Below are 14226 nucleotides of genomic sequence, written 5' to 3'. Positions count from 1 at the left end.
TGAGGTTGTTTTATTTTCTACCTGTATAAGTAATTAAGTAGTAATAATGGCATTGGGTTAAGACAAAAATGACTATTAGGCTTATGTAAGATAGATTCAAAATATGGGGTCGAAGTAAAATTCTGTAGGTACACAACAACACATTCTGTACACAACAAAATGATTTGATCATTTTTGATATGTTATTGAAACATAAATAACAAGACACCATTTCTATGATACACATATATATATGTATACATATATTTTCCAGTGATTATACATTCTTATGAGTACATAAGTTATTAATTTCAAAAATATTTTAATACGTACCAATTTAATCGAAATTAGACTGTTCAAATGTTATAAATCATCTTGTCTTACTATTTATATTCATCTATAATATAAATGTGAAATTGTGTGTGGATGTATGTACGTATGTTTGTACCTTTTCCACGGTAAAACAACTCGATGGATTTTGATAATGCTAGGCAGTGGTGAGCTACAGAATAACACATATGCTACAGATATACTTGCGATTGAAACCGCGCGGCACAGCTAGTAGGTATACAATGTAATCAAAATGTATTGGTTAATGTCATAACAGGAATAGGCACCATGAATGATGAATCAGATTTCATAGTAGCATAGCTATGTAGGATCCTAGAAACCACACGGTTCTTATTATTTAATATTTACCATCTGCATCGTTAAAGTAATTACACCATTTCAACGTATTATAGCTGTTATTTATTGAAATGTTTGCATTCAGTGACTGATCGATTTTCTTTACGGACAAATAATATTTGACCTTAAACAAGAAATATTAAACCCAAAATACTATTTGTCTTTTTAATAATTGCACATGACAAGTACACAGCTTCTTACTATTATACTATTTTAATTTTTAGTTTTTAAATATAAAACTTATAAATATCTGCAAGAGAAAAATTCGATGATGAGGCGGAATTCGAACTTGCGTCTTTCATCTGACCAGTGACCACTCACCACTCTGCCACCCAAAATCCCTGATAAATTTCGCTCAGCCATCAATTAAAATAACAAAATAATGTATGAAAATATACATAGAAAGCACCAAACAGGGGCTTTGCCAGAAAGCGGTTCTCATCGGCCCTAAAAACATGATGATTTAAGGCAGCAGAACCAGCGCTGATCCAAAATACAACTGAAGGATTTAGAAATAGTAAAGTATGGAAGGTAAATCCAACCAGTTTTTACTTTCTTATATTTTCGCAACATTTTTAAAAACATAGGTACCTATATCATACATATAAGCATAAAATAGAAAATTAACTCATAAAAATATCCTAACTACTTACGTATGCTAATATTATAAGAGGAGAAAAGATTTGATTGTATGTTTGTTTCGAATAATTAAGCTTCGAAACTACTGGACCAATATGAAAAGTTCTTTCATCAACAGAAAGCTACAATTCCTGAGTGACTTATGAAATATTTAATTTTATCTCGGATCAAGCCGGGAAATAGCTAGTTTATAGTTACATAATAAAGTTTGAGATATCCTTGTCCTAAATACAAATAATATAACGCGAAAAATAACTTCTTTTAACATTTATCCATAGAGTAAAATAATATATCGGGTACATTTATTATTCACATTAAATAAAAATAGAAAAGTACGACCTACGTCAAAAGAACATTTGCCATTTGTGGTAAAAATACGATTCATGACGCAAAACTTCAAACGCTAACGTTATAAGCATATTAAAATGTTGAATGCAGAGAATACGTCATGAATTACGTAAGTATAACGCTTGCTCAACGCCTATTCATCTGAAAATATATTTACTAGCCCCCGCGGTTTCACCCGCATTGCTCCGCTCCTGTTGGTCTCAGGGTGATATAATATAGCCTATAACCTTCCTCGATAAATGGGCTATCTAATCGCGAAAGAATTTTTCAAATTGGTCCAGTAGTTTATGAGATTCGCGCGTTGAAACAAACAAACTCTTCATCAATATAATATTAGTATAGATTAAAATAAGCCATATGAATTTTAGTTTCAAATTCTCTGGCCTGAGGATTCTTTAATAGAACGAATAGGTATCTAGTGTTATTCTGGGTCGGAAGGGTAAGTAGGTACCTACCTATTCTAATGTTAAAAAATGAAATAGGATAAGGTAATACATACCTAGTTTAAGAAGCTTATATAGGCAGGAAATTGAATTTTTATCGCTGTGTGTTTATTTAATAATTGATGTTTTTCACGAATAAATTTAAATACAGTTTACCTAATGACCTTTTTGAACTTTTAATGTCGCGGCTACTTTTTATTATTGACTACTTAGGTAAAAAAAGCAATAGAACAACATCAATTTTCATGTCTTAGAAATTATAAAAAATAAACTTTTCATAATAAATGTTTCGGTAGATTAGGTTCTATTTTTAATTTTAATAGTTTTTAACAATTAACACTATTATAATATAGTTCTCTGAGTCTGAGAAAAGATTGAAGAATGAATTCATGTTAGAAATCTAATAAAATCTTTTTCAAATTTTCATAAGTATGATACCTACGTAAATTTGTTTAGAAAGTTCTTCTCGTTTTACAGTGATACCTTAAAACATAAAAACAACAATCTTAACAATTTGGCCATAAGAACTCGGACTAATTTAATTTTTCGAGTATTATAAATAACTAGCTGCCCCGACAAACGTTGACCTAGCCTGACTCTAATCACGGGATATGAAAAATAGATGTTGGCCGATTCTCAGACCTAACCAATATGCACAGAAATTTTTATGGAAATCGGTCCAGTCGTTTTGGTGGAGTATGGTACCTAACTAACATTGTGACACGGGAATTTTATATAGGTACTAGTGGTTCGCCCCGGCTTCGCCCGTGGTACCTACATGTTTAAACTATTCTATCTCTCAAGTTGGATCGAACTGCACACGGTGTGCGAATTTTATTATAATCGGTTAAGTGGTTTAGGAGTCCATTGAGGACAAACATTGTGACACGAGATTTATATATATTAAAGATTAGAAGAAAATCTTTCATTGAAACAAATTCGAATTTCATCGTCCTACAAAAATAGGACTTATTTTAAATAGATATTATAAAGGAGCCCTACTTTTATATAAAGTAGAGCAAACTAAACGGTGAAGCGACCTCAATTCCACCGATTGAATATTAAAGTTTATATACAACATTTTCAATACATTTGTCATTTAATTCTATTGACGACGATATTTACAGTGAAAAATGTTGTTTCAGATTCTTGGAAACAGGTTTCATTCCTACATAAATTTAGCGTATTGACACGGTATTACAATATGTGATGATATAAGTATAACCTTCCACGATAAATGGGCTATCTAATACCGAAAGAATTTTTCAGATCCGACCAGTTAGTTCCTGAGATTAGCGCGTTCAAACAAACAAACTCTTCAGCTCTATAATATTACTAGATTTCCGCCTGCGGCTTCGCCCGCGTTTTTCAAGAAAAACTCGCATAGTTCCCGTTCCTGTGAGATTTCCGGGATCCTATATGTTAATCCTAGTTACCTATATGTGTGCTAAATTTCATTGTAATCGGTTCTGTAGTATTTGCGTGAAAGAGAAACAAAACACACACATCCAAACTTTCGCATTTATAATTCTAGTAGGAAGGATAGGTTAGGAAGTAGATACCTATAGATTTTTATTTTTTTATATAAATGTTTTTCGGTAATTTAGTAATTTCGGTAAGACTTTTTACTAATATCCAATGAGTTGCCCTTGCCTTGTAGTTCATATTATAATACTAGACTTCCACCCGCGGCTTCGCCCGCGTTTGCAAAGGAAAACCCGCATAGTTCCCGTTCCCGTGGGATTTCCGGGATAAAAACTATCCTATGTGTTAATCCAAGTTACCCTCTATATGTGTGCTAAATTTCATTGTAATCGGTTCAGTAGTTTTTACGTGAAAGAGTAACAAACATCCATACATCCATACAAACTTTCGCATTTATAATATTAGTAGGATATATTTCCGGCCGCGGCTTCGCCCGCGTTTGCAAAGGAAAACCCGCATATTTCCCGTTCCCGTGGGATTTCCGGGATCCTATATCATAATCCTAGTTACCTATATGTGTGCTACATTTCATTATAATCGGTTCAGTAGTTTTTACGTGAAAGAGTAACAAACATCCATACATCAATACATCCATACAAACTTTCGCATTTATAATATTAGTAGATTTCCGCCTGCGGCTTCGCCCGCGTTTTTCAAGAAAAACTCGCATAGTTCCCGTTCCTGTGATATTTCCGGGATCCTATATGTTAATCCTAGTTACCTATATGTGTGCTACATTTCATTGTAATCGGTTCAGTAGTTTTTACGTGAAAGAGTTACAAACATCCATACATCCATACAAACTTTCGCATTTATAATATTAGTAGGATTTCCGGCGACGATCATTATCGGGGAGGTCCCGTTCTATAAAAACGCAGGAGGTCGTTTTGTATAAAATATAATTAGATCTATGTACCTACTTGTACAAAAGATTCGTTTAAAATTACGATGCAATGTATAAAATAGAATTAATAATTACTAGGTACCTATGGAACTGTAAAAGTAAACATTAATGTAATTGGTTTTAATTTATTTCAATTGGTTTTTCGTCAAGCGTGATAATATCACAAGATCACTTCATTCGGTTTCAGCCTTAGATCATTAATGATCTAAGGTTTCAGCGCATTGTAAAAGCAATAGGCTGTGAAAAACACGCTTAGAAAAATAGTTTAGCAGCTTAAATATTATACTTTTTGAATCACATAATACGCATTATAATAATTGTAAATAAACTATGCTCAGGGGGAAAATCGCTTTTCCTTCTAGGTTCTAGCAATTTATTGTTTGTTTCATTTCGCTATAAAGCACTAACTAATACTCAAAATGAATTGTTATTGGTTCCTTTGCATGATTTCATGTTCCGTCTTTTCCAAATAGGACTATCTAGGTTTCATTAATGATTATTTTATGCATTTTTTTTGTTGTGTGTTGTTTTTCCTCATTTTGGATGGCATTTCGACTTACTATGTATATTGTATTTATATTATACCCTTAGAGAGCCTCAGCTCCTGCCACATCATGTTGTTATAGCTTACTTACTTCCCACTTAGTCCGGCTCGATCCTTTTTTTTTTGTTATAGTGGGGAAATCTTCCAAAGATACCCACGGCCCCCGGGGAAGGAGCCGTGGGTTATGTCGGATTCTTACCGACTAAAACCCCACTGTTAATATTAAACTAGCTTTCCATCCGCAGCTTCGCCCGCACAGTCAAAGATAAACCCGTATAGTTCCGGTTCCCGTGGGATTTCCGGGATAAAACCTATCCTATTACCCGGGGTAAAAAGTAGCCTATGTCCTTTCTCGGGTATCAAAATATCTCTATACCAAATTTCATGCAAATTGGTTCAGTAGTTAAGGAGTGATTGAGTAACAGACAGACAGAGTTACTTTCGCATTTATAATATTAGTATGGATTACTATCATAGACAAGCCCTATTTTTCAATGGCTTGAAAATGAGGTGGTTTATGCGAGATGCCGCCGCCGACCGCCGTTCACAAAGGACATTGAAACTTTCTGGCATATCAAACCCGCCGCCATTTTGATTTTTCCATCCTAATCCATACAAAAAGTTTCAAACCCCTTTCTCCACCAGATAAATCGATTTTCAATACTTACTTTAGTTACTCCTTCTTATTTTACATTTACCTTTTTATGTTTTAAAAAAAGCAAACATGTTTGTTAGTCTATACTCTATGTGTATGAATCATGATATAATAAAATGTATTTATCTAAATTACAGTACTGATTAAAATCAATGTAGGTTATAAAACAATAAAGTGGATAAAGATAACAACAACAATAATACCTATTATAACATACATAATATATATAATTATGAATATTATTCTTCATTATGATACGGTTGTTATCACAGATCACAGAACTATGTTAGTTAGGTAGATAGTAGCTAGTATTCAGTGGGAATTACCATAAGATATCAAACACAGGTAAAACCACAGTTGAGATTTAAATTTAGTCATAGACGTAGACTTTATTATATTTGGGACTAAAACAGTAAATACATAAAGAAAAATTTAACAATTACCTAAAATACGAACATAATAATGATGCCAAAAAGATAGTAATAATAAAGTTAGGTAACGACCGTTTAAGTAAATATTTAGACCACATTCTAAAATCGCACACCACTACACGCAACCGACTTCAATATTGTAGTCTGAAAACAACTACACTACTTATAAAGTGAAGTCCCATGTCCCCTAGTGGGGTAAGGGGCAGATGTGATACATCTGTTTCACTGGTCGATTTTCTTTAGGGACAAGTAGGTGATCAGCCTTTCGTTCCAGCCAGACCTATTTTTTTCTTCATCTCCACCGGGAATCGAACCCAGAACCCCTAGGTTCTACGCTCACGCGTCAACCACTGTACCAAGGAGGCGATCGAACACTGCTTATAAAGTGTGGAAATTTTCGATGGGCCCTGGAGGGAAAGAGAGATAGTAAATTTTGCTGAAAGGAATAATTCCTTTATTTTTAAAAATAAATAGCACTGCATTCAAAGATTTTATAAAATTCACTTGATTCGACTGGGAATCGAACTAAATTAAAAATTGTTATTCCATTCTTCAAATCGACTCAAGAAATATTTTAATAAAAAGCATTTTCTAGTAAAAATATTTACTCTTAGAAATAGAAGTAGCTTTCAGCTTTTCTTTTCGTAAAAAAATCATAAGATATATGTATAGATAACCCGCTTAAGACTTAGTTATTCTAAATATTGTACCTACGCGTTCGCGTGAGTTCGCATGGGGATTTTCAGGGTAAAACACCATTTTTGGGTGTAAAATTATGATATTCATAATATGAATCGCAAAATGTGTTGGTAAGCGCATAACTTGAGAACGGCTGAACCGATTTCGATAATTCTTTTTTTATTATATTTCTTGAAGTACGAGGATGGATCTTATGTAGAGAAAACGTAAACATGTACCACGGGCGAAGCCGGGGCGGACCGCTAGTTCATAATAAATGGGTGGGTTCGGTGGTTAAATTAAGAACTGCAGTTTATTCAAACTGTAACTTTTTCCTTATTTAGTAGTTAGCTACTTAGAGAATTTTTATGTCCGTCTTATGTTCTCGAAGATCGAGATCCTAATTTTAGTGAACTTATCTCAGAGGAATAATTAAAATAATCAATAAATGAAACTAAGCTTAATGAACTCGCTTTATTACTGAAAACGACGATTCTTATTGACTTGTTAAGTTGTATTTAACTTTTAAAGCAAAAAATATCCTCCCCGGCGGGGAATCGAACCCCGGTCTCCCGCGTGACAGGCGGGGATACTCACCACTATACTGCCGAGGATATGGTTTAAGGGTTGAAAACAACTTCTGGTTTGCTTATCCGTCAGATAAAATTACAAAATATAACGTATGGAAATTTAAGTCCTAGGAGCGAATATGTATATATCATAGTAAAGTTAATTAAAGTTAATTTAAACTTTAACTTTAAAGTTAATCGTTAACTTTATCAGGAAGTTTTGAACTTATAATAAGCAATTGCTTTTTAGAAGATGCGAAGATGACTCATAGAAGGATAAAGGAATTAATTATGCATTTCGAGAGAAAATTGCACTAAAAATAGTTCTACAGGGTGTCCCACTGTTGGTATACAAAGCTCAAAGGAGGTCCCTTATAGTTTTGCATACGCTGAGTACGTAAAAAATACTTATACAATTCCAGACGCATTTTTTTTTCAAATAGATGAAGTCTTAAAACTCTATGTGTACACCCATAAAAAGCAACCCGCCCAGCTTTGCTACCAGCTCGTGACCTATCGTATAAGATTATGTTTTCATAGACAAAATGCTCACATTAGCGAAGCTGTATATGCCGGCTGCGCGAAGTTAGAGAAGAAAACATGGATTTTCAGGAAAAATTTAGCAAAAAATTTTTGACGTAATTTTGTTGTCTATATTTTTATATTTTGATACGTTATTTACGTACAAGAAACTATCTAGATTAAGTAATTACTAATATAAACCTATTACATTCTTATATTTACGCAGATTCAACATATTAAAATATTTGAAACGTAACAATGGCCAAGGACGTAACGATCCGGATAGCGTGCCGAGTCATTTTTATTAGTAAAAATAATAGACATATCCTGAATAATTTGTATATATTATGCGTTCATTTTAAAGGAAATATAGTCTAGTTTTAAAGTAAATAAGTAAAAATGAAGTCGAGCGCATAAATTTGTCGTAGTAAAATTAAATTGCGAGAAAATCTAACAAAAAAAAGTACAATTAAGTATTATCATTTTTTTTTAAATATGAAATTGTAAGTTCGAAGTATATATTTTCTACTCTAATGATGCCTCATTTCATTACCTATCTAACAGTATTTTTTTTCGTAATCTGAGCTATACTTTTCTTTCAACAAACGTTTTTGTAGGGACGGGTCACGCGATGTTTTTTGAGCACATATTGAGCGATAGCGTCGGACAGACGTCTCACGCGTCAGTCTGACAGCCCGGACCATCAGCTGGTTAAGTATTTTTTACGTGATCAGTATATGCAAAACTACAAGTCCCTTAGTATACAAATAGTGAGACACCCTGTATATTTACAATAAAAGAAGATTTTTATTAAGCTAATATTAATTACATTTTATACTGTAATGTATGTGTACAATAATCAAATTTATAAAACTAGCTGCGATCCGCGGTTTCACCCACGTGGCTCTGCTGCTGTTAGTCTTAGCGTGATGATATATCGCCGTCCCCGGAGAATAAAATGATAACAGCAAAAACACAACTTTTCAGGAGAAATAAAAAACCGATAATTGTCTATAACTCGCAAAGCAATAGACGTAGAGATTTAAAAAAAGGCTCAGTGGTAGCTAATTTTTTAACCTTTTATTATGTTTCAAAATATTTTTAATAACTTTAAGAGAACTGAAGATAATTAAAATTTAAAAAGTTAGTAGCATTTGACTGAAATGTAAATTTACTAATACACACTTATCATTTTATTCTCGTTTATATTGGACATATGCATTAATGGATAATATCCAATGAACTTTTATTCTGGGTTTTTTTTTAAACAATATTAGAGTAATCAACTATTATTACATAAAAAATGAAGACACTAAAAAATAATTAAAATCAGTCTTCCTGATCTACATCGTGATCATAATGTACATGATCATACGAATGGCGCCAAAACATATTTTTACGAGAATAAAATGATAATAGGCGTTCGTCATTATTTCGCGGTTTCTTTTTTCCGAGAATATTATTGTAAAAGTTATTACCACATAAAGAGTGAAGAAACTTTTTCGCTATCATATTACTATCTTTTTTTTCTAGTACGAATATGTTCTGGGAAAAAGCAGTGAATACAATTGTAATATCCTATAACTTTGTGGATAACAGGAGAAAAAATACAAAAAAAAATGTATAGATGTATTAAGCTACGTACCTAGGCTTCAAATATCGCATAACAATAAAACTATGGTAATGGCGATTATCATTTTATTCTCCGGGGACGGCGATATAGCCTATACCTATAGCCTTCCTCGATAAATAGGCTATCCAACAACGAAAGAATTTTTCAAATCGGACCAGTAGTTCTTGAGATAAGCGCGTTTAAACAAACAAACTCATCAGCTTTTTAATATTAGTATAGATTTAAGATTAAAAATATGGCTCTCTTGGATTTTCCAGAAAAGTTTCTAAAATAATTCATTTTACTGTATTTCATTCATTACCTTCTTCTGTCATTGTTTTTCAAGCGTAGCGTTTCATGAAATACAAATCTTATATACCTATTAGCCCTTGATAATCCTTCTAATTACATATACTATTTATACCTACTTATAGAGCTGAAGGTATTAAGTATTTGTTTGTCAACATTAATAGTTTGTGTGGTAATAATTGAAAAAAATATTTTGCCTTAGAACAGCCCATTTCCTGAGGAAGGCTGTTGTAGGACCGGGCGTAGACGTAAGTGAACCTGCAGGGCACTGATAGTTTGATATAATATATTTTGATAACTAGCTGTTGACTTTATTAACAAGTTATCCTTTTCACATAATATTGTATGTTGATTTGTTTAAGTTAAAATGTTAAATTGATTAAATATAACTGAAAAGTTTTTAATAATTCATAAGATAGATAATATCACTTTCATTCCAAGTGTTCACTCATATTGTATTCATGTATTTATATGAGTCACATATTATATACCAAGGACGCTACTTAAGTAGAAATATTTAATGGTTTTACCATTAATGGTCTTGTGGTAAAACATTAAAATGAGTTAAAATCCATACTTAATATTATAAATGCGAAAGTAACTCTGTCTGTCTGTCTGTTACTCAATCACGCCTAAACTACTGAACCAATTTGCATAAAATTTGGTATAGAGATATTTTAATACCCGAGAAAGGACATAGGCTACTTTTTACCCCGGGACATAGGATAGGTTTTATCACGAAAATCCCACGGGAACGGGAACTATGCGGGTTTTTCTTTGACTGCGCGGGCGAAGCCGCGGGCGGAAAGCTAGTCTAATATATAAAATTCCCGTGTCACAATGTTAGTTACCATACTCCTCCAAAAAGACTGGACCGATTCTCATGAAATTTTCTGTGCGTATCGGTTAGGTCTGAGAATCGGCCAACATCTATTTTTCATATCCCTAAGTGATAAGAGTAAGGCAGAACAACGTTTGCCGGGGCAGCTAGTATATAAATAAAACGAACTAAGCACTGTTTAGTCACTTTTCTTTTCTTTATGGAAGAATGACTTGGTAAACATAGATAGAAACCGTAGAGAAATACTTTTTTTACAGAAATCAAAAGCTTAGTTACAGTAATGGTTACAGTAGTCCATTTTCTTGTTAAGTTAATATTGTATGCTGTTGTTACAGCTTTCAAAGAAAATACAAATCATCAAAATCGGTTCACGCAGTCGAAAGTTCTGACGTAACAAATAAATACATTCGAATTGTGACCCTCCTCCTTTTTGAAGTCGGTTGACAAACACATTTATCTGTTAAATTAAATTGTCCATAAAGTATTTATTAGATGGAAAGTAAACACGCATGAGCGAATGAAATGTTAATATATATAGCGTGTTTTCCAAGAAATGTAACTACCTCTACAATCAAATAGTCTACAAAATATTGTACACGCTACATTCTCTTATTATATTGTTTTTATCTCCATAAATCTTTTACTATTATTACTTTCACATTTTTTTCTGATCTAGGTGATTAGTAAAATTATTTTTGTTATGTTCAAAACGAAAACAGTGTACTTTTATTATAAGGTTACGATATTTCAAACACAAACTCAAACATTTATTTATTCAATTAGACTTCTTTTAGAAGCACTTTCGAATCGTTATTACATATTTTTAACATTTACCACCGATTCGGAAAGCAGTATATCTATGGAGAAGAACCGGCGAGAAACTCCATAGGTGCTCTTTATATAGTTTATGACTACATCATTGAATGAAATAAAACATAATTTTTAGTACATATTTTTTCCAACCTAGGTCAAAAGAAAATTAAATTACCTACATGTGAGAATAATAAACTAACATACAAAAACAGTGTAGCTTTCACCCTCTGATAGAATTTCCAAAACGGTTCCATATAAATGAAATTATAGGGGTACAAACAGACATAAAAACTCTTTTTTTCAAAGTAGTGTAAAAGTGTAGATAAATCGATTTATTTCAAAATTGTTTAAGCGATTACAAACGTATCAAAAAGGGTGCCTTTCATATGAACCCTGTCGATATTTATAAAGTTTGTTCATAGTTATCTAATAATAAGAACGTTTTTATCTCTCGTTTCGCAAGGGTGACTCAGGTAAAAGCCAGACAAAGCCGTGGTATTATTATTGTTTCGAGGGGTTCGTTATTTCATGTGATCTGTTACTACCTAGAATATATTTTTTGGTATTTATGGATTATTCAGTTTGAATCTTTACTTTTATATTTTATAGCTGAAGAGTTTGTTCGTTTGTTTGTTTGAACGCGCTTATCTCAGGAACTACTGGTCCGATTTTAAAAATTATTTCGTTGTTATAAAGCCCATTTATTGAGAAAGGCTGTCTATCATTACCTACGCTAAGACCAACAGGAGCGGAGCCAAGCGGCTGAAACCGCGGGGCTCAGCTAGTAGCTTTATATTCAGTATGAATGACGGATATTATAAATGCGAAAATGCCTGTGCAAAACCGTATTCTAGCTTATAAATTACTAGCTTTTCGCCCGCGTATTCGCCCGCGTTTTCAAAGGAAAACCCGTTCCTGCGGGATTTCCGGGATTAAACCTATCCTATGTGTTAATCCAAGTTACCCTCTATATGTGTGCTAAATTTCATTGTAATCGGTTCAATAGAATTTGCGTGAAAGAGTAACAAACACACACATCCTCACAAACTTTCGCATAATTTATAATATTAGTAGGACATATATGTATTTATATGTATCTCAATATATTATAATTAATATTATGTATCTCAATATATAATATCATACATATATGTATCTCAATTCCGGACCATTATTGAGATATTCTAAAAGCAGGCCGTAATCCTTGCATTGAAACCGAATATAAAGACAATTTAAAAACTTGTAGGTACCTAATTATTGTTTAAATATTCCTATTAATATTATAAATCAGAAAGTTTGTGAAAAAACTACTGAACCGATTACAATGAAATTTGTTATACAGGTAGGTGAAGTTTACGTAGGTAGCGGAATTTTTTAGTTTTTATCCCAGCGGAACAGGAACTAAGTATGCGAGTTTTTCTTTGGTGAAGCCGCGGGCGGAAATCTGTTTTTTATATATATTAATTATGACCCCTAATCGATACAAACGATTTAGACCCCTTCACGGATAATCCTCTATTCTTTTTACTACGAAACGTATCATGAATCATGACGATCGATACAGTAACAAGATAGTAGGTAACTGTGGGGCTTCAGAGAGGCCAACGCAAAATATTACTTATTACCTTACTGCTGAGTGGCTGAAAGTTAAGGTCACTCAAAGAAAGTTGATGGTTCGAATCCATTTGGTTATCAGAAAATTTTACTACATTGATTAGTATGTAGTTACTAATCAATGTAGTAATATAGTAAAATTTTCTAGATAGTATTAAAAGATTAAACTTGACTGACCGGTTGGCTTGGTTGGTAGTAGCCCTGCCTTCCAAGCCAGAGGTCGTGGGTTCGATTCCCACCCGGGGCAAATATTTGTGTGATGAACATAGATGTTTGCTCTGTGTCTGGGTGTTAATTATCTATATAAGTATTTATTTAAAAATTATATATGTATGTTTATCAGCCATCTGGTTTCCATAACACAAGCGAAAGCTTATAATGGGATATCGTGCCGTGTGTGAAAGTTGTAAAAAATGTAACTACAATAATTATTTTTGAACACCTTTGATACCTTTTAAGCTTGTAGGTTTAAAATTCGCTTAGGTATGAGCATGGTATGAGTAGTGAGTTTTAATAGACACACACTAAAATTACATAACGTTTTAAATTAAATCTTTTATAATATACTAGCGGTCCGCCACGGCTTCGCCCGTGGTACATATTTCGCAATAAAAAGTAGCCTATGGGCTATGTTCTTTCTAAAGATTGTCTGTGCCAAATGTCATTAAAATCGGTCCAGTAGTTTATGAGCCTATTCATTACAATCAAACAAACAAACAAAGTTTTCCTCGTTATAATATTAGTGTAGAAGTCTGGTATGTACATAATTTTGCAGTTTCATTCTTAAATTTTAGAAATATTAAGTAAAATTATCGTTCTAGATGTGAGACGAAAAATAATTTTCCTTTTGCAATAGATCTATACTAATATTATAAAGAGGAAAGGTTTGTAATTATGTATGTATGTTTTGGTTTTCACGCATAAATTACTTACTGGACCAATTTCAAAAATTCTTTCACTATTAGAAAGCTGCATCTTCACTGAGCAACATAGGCTAGGTTTTATCCCGAAAATCCCACGGGAACGGGAACTATGCGGGATATAACTTTTCTTTGAAAACGCGGGCGAGGCCGCAGCCGGAAAGCTAGTAATAATTAATAAATTCTCGTATTTCTCTACATAGAAACATAACTTATAACTTCATAAACATAAT

The 14226-nt window shown here is 32.9% G+C and overlaps 1 non-coding gene across 1 annotated transcript; it reads right to left on the bottom strand.

Annotated features, from left to right (window-relative positions):
• Positions 1-7335: 7335 nt before the first annotated feature.
• On the bottom strand, positions 7336-7407 carry Trnad-guc. Its single transcript has one exon. It is a non-coding gene; the product is annotated as a tRNA-Asp (tRNA).
• Between the last annotated feature and the right edge of the window lie 6819 nt (positions 7408-14226).

The sequence above is a fragment of the Colias croceus genome, chromosome 14, assembly GCF_905220415.1.
Source record: "Colias croceus chromosome 14, ilColCroc2.1".
Classification (NCBI taxonomy): domain Eukaryota; kingdom Metazoa; phylum Arthropoda; class Insecta; order Lepidoptera; family Pieridae; genus Colias; species Colias croceus.
The sequence above is the reverse complement of the archived record's forward strand: the minus strand, read 5'-3'. Positions and strand labels throughout refer to the sequence as shown.